At 39.9% G+C, this 10,726-nt stretch overlaps 1 non-coding gene across 1 annotated transcript; it reads left to right on the forward strand.

Moving 5' to 3' along the window:
• Positions 1-299: 299 nt before the first annotated feature.
• Positions 300-437, forward strand: LOC114808422. The gene has a single exon (XR_003756270.1). It is a non-coding gene; the product is annotated as a small nucleolar RNA SNORA7 (small nucleolar RNA).
• The last annotated feature ends 10,289 nt before the right edge of the window (positions 438-10,726 follow it).

Consider the following 10,726-nt stretch of genomic DNA (forward strand, 5'->3'; position numbering starts at 1 on the left):
GGTGGGTGGGAGGATTTGCTGTTCCAGTTCAATTTGTCCTATTGCCGATTATATTGTTCCTCATCTTTTGGTGGTTAAATCAGGAAATAGGGAACTGAGGTTAAAGGGAGATTCAAGAGCACATAGGTGAAGAATGAAATCGGAAAGTGTTGGAGTGATTTTGGCTCTTCACTTTTTTGTGAATCTCTTTCCCATTACAAAAAAACCCACAAAAAACTAGCATATAAAGAAAACTGATTTGGGGAATGCATTTGCAGGAGTAGTAATAATAGTATTTGTTAGGTGTGTACTGTGTGTAAAACCTCTCAGGGTCACACCTGGAGAGTTTCTAGTACTCTACCAGTCTCCACTATGGGAGGGAGAGTCAAACAGAGGCATATCCATTCCATTCCTAGCTTGGGCAGTGGCTAACGAGTGGAAGGCAATCTGCTACAAGTCAAAATTCACCTGTGTTGGGCAGCAGTGACATGAGAGAGAGTCGAGGGTGGAGACTCAGGTTTACTGTGTGGAAGGAGGCAATGGTAAACTGTTTCCGTATTTTTACCACGAAAACTCTATGGATCCACTATCGGAAGTATTACATATGGAGGTGGGGCATTCTGGGAGAGATGTGTCCGTGGCATTGCTATGGGTTGGCCACACAACTCGACAGCATAAGACAACAACAGTGACTGTGTGTAGAGCACTGTACTAAGCACTGAGGAAGAATACACAGGTGGGAACTATACTTGGTCCTTGGGTTCCAAGGAACTCACAAGCTAAAGATAAAAAAGGAGAGAAGGGACTGTTGACTGGCACTTTAGGAACAATATTGATAATGATGATATTACTACTAATAATTTTGGTATTTGTTGTGTACTTACTGTGTGCCAAGTAGATGCAAGATAATCAGGTAGGACACAGTCCCTGTCCCTCATGGGGCTCACAGTATAAGAGGGAGTGAGAATAGGTACTGGATGTCCCTTTTACAGATTAGGAAACTGAGGCAGAGAAATTGAGTTACTTGCCCAAAGTCACACAGCAGGAAAGTGGCAGAGTCAGGATTAGAACCCAAGTCCTCTGACTCCCAGGCCTGTGTTCTTTTCACTACCTTTGCTACTCTTTATTTGTAGGAATATTTGTGCTTAAAATTTGGATTTATATCTATCTTGCTTGCTTTAGTCTGGACTGTGTCTTTCATTTAGTTTTTTAGGGGTTCTAGCCCACTAAATGAGGTCTATTTTATCCCTCAGGAATGTTTCTCCAAGTAGGGCTGAACCAATCAGCAGCCAGAGGCAATCTACTAATCCAGGATGTGGCTTCTGGGCAATTAAGAGAAGCTATATCCAAAAGCTGTACCTATCACAATTATTATTATTATTATGGTATTTGTTAAGAGCTTACTATATGCCGAGCACTTTTTCTAAGTGCTTGTGTAGATACAAGTTAATCAGGTCAAACGCAGTCCCTGTCCTGCATGGGACTTACAAGTCTAGGTAGAAGGGAGAACAGGTATTTCATCCCCATTTAACAGTTAAAACTGAGCCACAGAGAAGTTAAGTGACATGCCCAAGTCATACAGCAGGCAACTGGCAGAGTCAGAATTAGAACCCAGATCCTCTGACTCCTAGGCCTGTGTTCTTCCCTCTAGGTCACATTGTTCCTCAATGAGGACGGAGCTACTCTTCTCTGAGGGAATATTTCAAAACGTAGTAGGGGACTTTAGAGTCAACATTACCCACTCTGAGTGCTCCCTACAGATATGCTCATTTTCCCCCCACGACCATTTTTTGCTTCAGATTCCACATAGGCAGCAGTCACATGCCCGAGACCAGATTCAGACTATAAAGGAGAAAGGCAGTTCCATCAGGGCACATCATTAGAGAGAGTGGCTGTTGAAAATTGGAAAGCAGCTACCCTGCTCCACTAGAATTGGAAGTGGTGTCCGAAAGACACCTGGGAGGAGAACACAGTGGCTGTGAAGCTAGGGAGAGAGTAGATCAGTACCCCTGAAGAAATGCTTTAGGTCTGGGGGTTCAGGTGGAGTCAGACAGACTTCCATAGGCCATCATGACATTAAGCTGTGTGCCCGACAGATCACTCGCAGGGTCAGAAATATCGGGGAGGATCTGAGCCTGCATACGCTTCCTGTGTCAACAGGGAAGTGACCTGCTCCTTTACAATCAGGGAAGAGAATCCCGTTGAGTAAATATTTTAAAGCAATTATCATAATGCTAATAATAGTATTGCTAATTTCCCGAGAACATACAATGAGAAGATAGATGAGAGCCTGTATCTGATGAAGGTGTTCAAAGAAATGTGGCAACTGAAGTACCACACAGTTCCACAGACAGAGGCAATTCCACCTGTGATTCAGTCAAGGCACACATCGGTGCAACACGATAAGGAACTGAGGATTCAGTAGATACTGGCCTCAATTCACGAGAAAGTACTTCTGTAAGCTTTATCACACAACTGGGGAGTTTCATCTCAACAGTAGAGAATTATATTAGGTTTGCCTATTATTGTCAGGTATTGTCAGGATGTGTAAAGCTCAGCTGAATCTGGGAAAAAGTCATAAAAAGAAAAAAGGAGACTAAATGTCCTGGCGGAGAAGAGGGCTACTTATAAGCATGCCTACACACCCACTTTACACAACAAATCCCCCTTACAAAGACTTTGGGGAATTTTACTTTTAGAAGTCCTGGGGAGCTCTGAAAGTTCCCGCCATTAGGTGATCTTGTCAGATTTGTACCTGTTTCAATCAATGTTAAAAGCCAACTATGGGCAGAGCACTATAATAATAATGATTGTGGTATTGGTTAAGCACTTATTATGTGCCAAGCACTGTACCAAGTCCTGGGGTAGTTACAAGATAATCAGGTCCAACACAATCCCTGTCCCAAGAGAGGCTCAAGGCCACAGTGTACTATGTCCTTGGGCGAATACAACAGCAGCAAAAGGCACAGTCCTGCTGGTTGAATCCAGAGAAGAACTTGGGTTCTACCTCGAATAAACTGGGGGCTTTGTTATATACTTCTAAATAAGGATCAGTCTCAGTTATCCTGTATTTATAAGGATCAAAGAAGGAAGGGACATAGAAATTCAATCACTCAATCAGTTGTATTTATCGAGTGCTTACTATGTGCACAGCACTATATTAAGCCCTTGGGAAAGTAAGCTATAACAATATAACATATTACGTATAACATAATATAGTCCCTGCCCACAATAATACTACAGTCAAATTCCACCCAGGATTTCATTAATAAGACTGTATAGGCCTCAGTGATTAATGAAAATTGCAATGCACCCACACTAAGGTAGGGATTGTCTCTATTGCTGATTCATACTTTCCAAGTGCTTAGTACAGTGCTCTGCACACAGTAAGGGCTCAATAAATAAGATTGAATGAATGCCAGGGACTGTGTCCAACCTGATTTGCTTGTATACACCCCAGTGTGTATACAGTGCTTGGCACATAGTAAATGTTTAACAGATACCACAATTATGATTATCATTATTCTTCATAAAAGTGAGTTACAATTAAAAGGTGAGGTTTTGGAGGAGTGACGAATGTGAGCTGAGAAGTAATTGGCTAAGAGAGCAGATAGATATTTGGGGAAAAGACTGTAAACTCTTTGAGTGCAGGGATTGAATCTACCAACTCTAGTGCATTATACTCTCCCAAGAGTTTAGTATAAGCCCTCAGTAAATGTCATAGATTGATTGAAAGTAGTGAGGCTAATGGTTAGGGGGTTTCACTTGTTTTGAAGGGCAAGAGGTAGTCATTCAAGATTTTGGGCTAGTTGACACATTGGCTGTGAACACTGAGTGTATTAGGAAGATGGCCCAGGCAGTAGTATGTCATATCTAGTGGGGAGGGAAGAGACTGGGCCCAGGGAGACTAATGAGGAAGGTGAAACAGGTGTCACATGGTGAGATAATGAGAACTTGAAGCAGGACGATGGTAGTTTGGAGTGGAAGGGACAGATCTGGAAAATGTTGTAGAGAAAAAATTGACAAGATATAATCAGAAACAGCATCAAGATGTACAATTTTTCTGCAGGTTTCTCTGTTTAGGTTGGATGAGTCCTACACTTCCTAGCAGACTACTGGCCCTCAGAAATGATAATGATTCGTTGGTCACGAGGGTGCTGGTTTCAGTAAATGTCACTTTTTTAATTAAAAGCTTAGACCTCAGTGAACTCCTTCCTAACGGGATCCTCACTTTGGTTTAAGAGTGTGAAACTACACCTTGAAGTGAAGAAAAATAAATTTTCTGGTTAGTTGGGCAATAGAAAAATGGGTGACAGGCAATGACTCCCTCTTTCTTCCTTCCAGCATTCTCCTCTCTGCCAGGACCAATCTTGCATCTCTATCCCATAACGGGGAGGATTATGGGATTTATCAGAGGGAGGATTGTGGATTGGACACATCATTTCCTTTTGGCAACCTGGGGTTCACTCGATGATCCATTGGCAGTGAATGCCCTGATTCACAAGGGCTAGAAAATGATTCCAAAACACAAATGTAAACTATTATAGAAATGGTACTACTATAAATGTTCGTTACTAATCCTTATTTTTCCATACGTAGAGTACCAAAATAACCACCAGCCACCCAACAACTATGATAATCATTACAACAAATGTGATTAGGTGTATCCCCTGGGGTTTTAGTCTCTATGTGTCATTAAGAAGTTAAATAGCCATTACGTACCACAAATTTCCCATTCCATATAATTCTGGAACTTAAAATATGATTCCTAAAAACCAAAGAGAGCCTTTCCCATTATTCTGGATTCAGTTACATGGGCCATTTGCCAATCAACACATGTAATATATATTAGCCAAAAAAAGATTCCAATGGATATGGTAATAATGATAGGTGAAATAATTAAGTAAAACCTTATGATATGTAGATTGCAACCAAGATTAAAGAAATCCATGATGACCAAAGAACATATGATGAGAAGCAGTGTGGAAAGAGCACATGCCTGGGAGTCAGAGGTCATGGGTTCTAATCCTGGCTCTGCCACGTCTTCTGTGTGAGATTGGGCAAGTCATTTAAATTCTCTGTGCCTCAGTTACCTCACTTGTAAAATGGGGATCAAGATTGTGAGCCCTATGAGGGACATGGACTGTATCTATCTTGTATCTAGCCCAGCACTTAGAACAGTGCTTGACACATAGTAAGCACTTAACAAATACCACAGTTATTTTTTTCTATGGACCGATAGTATTTGCCTGGTTTTAAGATGATTCAAGACTTATTGAAAAGAGAGTATTGTAATTAAAATCTTTTGGAAACAAAACTTAGTTTTTTTTTTCCTTTGGGGTGCACTAGATTGGTTTCTTTTACCCATCAGACCTTCTGTGAGGTTTAATTCCACATATTTAATGGGGTGCATGAGGAAGATGGTCTCTTTTCAGGTTTCATGTATTTTGTAGAAACAAAGAAAACCTCTGCTGTAATTCCATAATGAAAAAGAGGTTGTTTTTGATAACTCGGAATGATCCTGTTATCATAGCCTTGTTGATGTCCCACAGAGCCTCGCTAAACTGTTCTTCTTGAGAATATATTCATCCTTAACAGCAACCGTTAGTAAAGCCCTAAGTGAGGGTCAGAATATGCTGTAATGTGTTCTGCTAAATGAAAACAGAGCTTTGTTAATGAGTTTGACCTTTTGCAGACTGACTCATGTTGACTCTGCAATCTTTCATCCTCTTAGTCTTTGGAAAGAGGGTATTCCAGGGAGGCACTAGAGAGAGCAGGACCGAACGAATAGAAAAGCCCAGTTACATTTCCTCCCTGAACAGGCACAACTGGAGAATAGAGTTCAGAGTTGATGCTCTGTTTCCTTGAAAGGAATCTGCATATGTCAAAGCTGCCATTTTCTCTTGGGAAGTCCTCCTCCCCTGTTGGGACCGCCACCACTGGCTAAACATATTGCTTAGTATTATAGCCCATTCCACAAGAACCTCCATTTACTATGTATTTTACTATGACGCTGCCTTTGGATAATCAATCCAAACTCTGTTGTTTTGGATGGTATTGCAGAAAGAACTTCTGAAGCTCTCCATTTCATAGAGAAGAAAGGTGACCTGGCAGAAAGCTCTCGGTTTTAATCCTGGCTCCGCCATTTGTCGAGTGTGAGATCCTGAGCAACTCACTTCACGTCTCTGGGCCTCAGTAATCTCATCTGTAAAATGGGGACTAAGAACGTGAGGCCCATGTAGGACATCGATTGTGTCCAACCTGATTAGCCTTTTGTACAGCGCCTGGCACATAATACCGTGAAATATGTATCACTAGTCAGATTAAATATGCATGAAACTGAACACTGACCATATACAGTCAGATTATCCATTACTCAATGCAGTCATCCTACTCATGAAGCCTGTAATATCACTTATCATTTTCAAAAGACCTGTCATGGCAGCTTAGCATTCTAATTCATTTTCCATAGGAAAACATGTTGATCTTTGGTGACTTCTCCTATCCTTACCCTTAGGGAAGGAACTCAAACACAGTTTGTCTAAAATAAACAAGATTCTCCAAGAACTCCCCTGGGATTGAGGCAGAGCTCCCAAAGTAATACTAATAAATGTGATCCTAACCATAGGAACTCAAGTGTTTGGATTCCCTGATTTTAAGCTCAAGCAACACAGTGGATGCTAAGTAAACCTTTTAATAGGCCTGATTGACTGGCTATTTCTTTACCAATATCAATATCCAGAAATACTTGGCTGGATGGTGTTGGAAGGATAATATTTGAAGCTACTTTCCGTGTTAGGTGCACCAAGTAGCCATGGTTACAATAATAAAAATACAATTTAAACTTTGAGGAGGAAGTCAGGGATTTCACTTTGCAAAATGAACTCTAGCTAATAAAGAATCCACTGGGATGAACTAGCTACAAGAACCAAAGCTAACAAAGAAAATCCTATCCTCCTTGAACATCAATAGATAAAGGAATCCTGTCCATCAATGAACATTAGAACCCAGGTACTTTTTTTAGGGAGTAGGCTTTCTTTCGCAACCTGAGGATGAGGCAACATGATTCTTTCTGTAAAGATAAATTCTGAACCATAATAAACCCAATGCTCTCCTCCTCTTCCTCCTCCTCCTCATCATCATTATCATTGTCAGTGGTATTTATTAATTGCTTGCTGTGTGTGGAGTGCTATACTAAGTGCTTTGGAGAGTACAACAGAGTTGGTAGACACATTCCTTGCCCACAGTGAGTTCACAGTCTAGAGGGGGAGACAGATGTTAGACCGTAAGACCCGTCAGTGGGCAGGGATTGTCTCTATCTGTTGCCGAATTGTACATTCCAAGCCCTTAGTACATTTGTCTGCACATAGTAAGTGCTCAATAAATACTATTGAATGAATGAATATTAATATAATACATGATCTTAATATATAATTTATAGGTATATGTAGTTTTGATATATCTATTTATAGATATATAAATGTCACTATCTATATAAATATATCTTAAAGATATTCAGATCTGCAAATAATTCCATGTTAGAACTATTGTAGATCAACATAAGAAGCAAAAGTTCATTCCGCTCTGAATGTTTTCCAAAGTGTAGCCTATGGGACACTAATGGCATTGCTTAGGTTTTCCAGGAGCCAATGTCATGGTGTCTCACCATTTCCCAGATTCTGAGCATCTTTTGGTTCCCTATACCATGCACTTCTGGTAGAGGAAATCTTTTGAAGACAAAAAAAATAGAGAAGAGCTAAATCAAAAAATGACGATAATGACGATAAAAATTGAGCTGGGAAATGACCTCAGAGAAAAAAAAAAGAGGGTCTAAGGAGCTATGTGATCAATCAGGCATTGAATCTATGGTATTTAGTGAGGACTTACTGTGTGCAGAACACTATACTAAATGTTTGGGAGAGTACAATGTAATAGAGTTGGTAGATATCCTTGCCCACAAGGAGCTACAATGAACGAACAAAATATATGCCAATCACATACAAGCTTTAACTCAAATATGCTTGGGTTAGGTTTCTCTAAAAACAGTGAAAACCAGGGCTGTATATTGTGTATACAAGTTGCTATGTAAATCTATGATATTCTCTACAGGTGAATTTTTTAGCCCAGCACATGATGGGAGATTTCAGACTAAGAAGAATTTGGGATCCATTGAACCCATTTTTTCACCCCATACAGGTCAGGCAGAATGCTCTTTTGGCTAGCAGCTGGCAGAGCAGTTCTCTCTCTCCTTGACGTCACTACACAAGTGTTTCCTGAGAGATGCTCAAAGGATGGGGGTGGAGGAGTGGGGGTTTGTGGTATATGTTATGGTAATAGCTCATATATACACTTTTTTGGGCAGTAACTCTAAAGTAAATATGTGCTTGGACAATGACAGCCTTAGTGATACAAAAATATTATTACTAAGCAACCTGAACAGCTCATTGACCTTAAATGATTCACAGAAGATGTTAGCCATATTAAGAAAATGAAATCACCAAATATGGAGACATCAGAATCTAGAAAGAAGATCAGCAAACAGGGCAACATGATAGATGGGGTTTCAGTGAACTAGGAATTTGTGAGAGGATGACTATTTGCTTAAGTAAAAACAGCAAAAAGATTTAGGGATTGCAAGATTCTACCTCTTTAGCTTATAGGACACCAATTGGCAGATGTGCTTGTGGATCAATTAGTCGGGGGTGAGAAGGAGAACAAGATTGTCATCTACAATTTTTAGCCTAAGTGACTGATTTATCTGTTGATAATAGTGTGTTAGGGCAGTAAAATGCCACAACATCAGACAAGGAATTTGTACATTAATAAAAAGCATATGAAAGCCACATGTAGGAGGAAGAGGCTCAAATTTTCTTTTTAAAAGCGTGTGTACATGCATACACTCATGCTCACAATTCCACTTCCATTCATTCATTCAGCTGTATTTATTGAGTACTTAGTGTGTGCAGAACACGATACTAAGCACCTGGGAGAGTACAGTATCACAACACAGCACAGTTGTTAGACATGATCCCTGCACACAATGAGCTCAACGGTCTAGAGGAGGAGATGGGCATTAATATAAAAAATACATAAATTATGAATATGGACACAATTATTAGTATTATTATTACAGTACCTGGCTCATAGCAAGCACTTAACAAATACCATTTTAAAAAAAGGAAAGAGGGTGTGAATAAGAGCCTGATAGTAAGAGAGATGAGCATGAGGGACAGGGAGTATGTTGGCTTTAGAGTGAAGTGTCCTAGCTGGTTTGTGTGGTCAGGAGCTTCTGTTTGATGTGCAGAGTAGGCAATTATTAGATTGTAAGAGCCTTAAGGTCAAGGATTATATCTTCTCTCTTTTATTCTCCCAAGCATAGAGTAAGTGATCAAATCAATATGACTGATTAATTGCTTGACTGGGTCTTCTGTGTCTGCTACTGAAGTAGACCATGAATATATTCTGTTTGACAGCTACCGACAGCATCCCGAACTCTGAGTGGGTCTGAATGGCTACGGCACCACCGGAGGTTTGAGTGTAGAGGATTGAGGGCAATCCAGAACATTCCTGGGGGAAAAGAAAAACCAAAAAAAAACCCCTCAAACATCTTCCTTCTGATGGGGAATATCTTTAAACAGCAAGTTTTGTAGCAAATAGGAGACTCAGGTCAAATGATCAAGATGTTTCTGAATAGGTTACAGACCTGTTTTGTAGCACCCTGATTGGTTGAGCCACTCTATTTAGAAAAGCCCTAAATGGAAAACTGCCTGGTCTCATTCATTTTTAAAATTGTTTTTAATGGTATTTGTCAAACACTGTTCTAAGGGCTGGGGTAGATACAAATGAATAAGGTTGGAAACAGTCCCTGTCCCAAATGGGGCTCACAGTCTAAATAGGGGGAAGAATAGGAGAGCTGAGGCATATTTAAGTTAAGTGTCTTGTCCAAGATCACACAGAGAACATCTAAGTGGGATAAGAACCCATGTCCTTCGACTCCCAGGCCTGTGCACTTTCCACTAGTCCTTCATTCAAATTAGTCTCACCAGAGGCCAATAACTGGAGGCAAAACCCAATAAAAATTTACCAGTGGAAAGAAAAGAGGGATTGTATCAGGAACATTTTCAGGAATTTTGTGGGGAAGACAAAGTGAAAAGTTGAGAAAATGAGCAATCTTCCTGAAAATTAAAGAATATTGGTCATTTATCTGGATGATGATTTTAAAAATGTTTTTTCCTCAAGAGTTGTTTTTGAGGTATGGATTGCTTTGTTTATCTAGATTAATGATATAATTGATGTTTATTTGTCTCAACCGATACCTACATGTTAATGTTTTCTTTCTAGTAAATTTTGTATGAGATACACTGTTGTTTTAAGTTACGCTACATATTAAACAAAGGTTTGTTCACTCTTCCCCTATAAAGGAAAGTGTGAATAAAACAAGTTCATCGGAGATATTGTAAATTGTCTGAGCAAATCTTTCCCTTTCCTGCCTTCTTTCTCTTCCCTTCCCAGGGATGTTATCACGTTTAATAATCCAGTTCTACCTTCAATCCCTTAGGAGAAAGTAGATTTTAAGTGGAGGGATTGTGAAATATTAGAGAATGGATTTGGCCCAAATTAAGGTTCTAATCACGAGCTAAGATTTGCTCTTCCCAGAACAGCAATGAATTTTTTCTCTATCCCTGGCACAGAGAATTCAGTGATGGTATTTTAACAAGAATGCTGAAGTGATTTTGCAGAATTTGCT

The sequence above is a fragment of the Ornithorhynchus anatinus genome, chromosome X5, assembly GCF_004115215.2.
Source record: "Ornithorhynchus anatinus isolate Pmale09 chromosome X5, mOrnAna1.pri.v4, whole genome shotgun sequence".
Lineage (NCBI taxonomy): Eukaryota > Metazoa > Chordata > Mammalia > Monotremata > Ornithorhynchidae > Ornithorhynchus > Ornithorhynchus anatinus.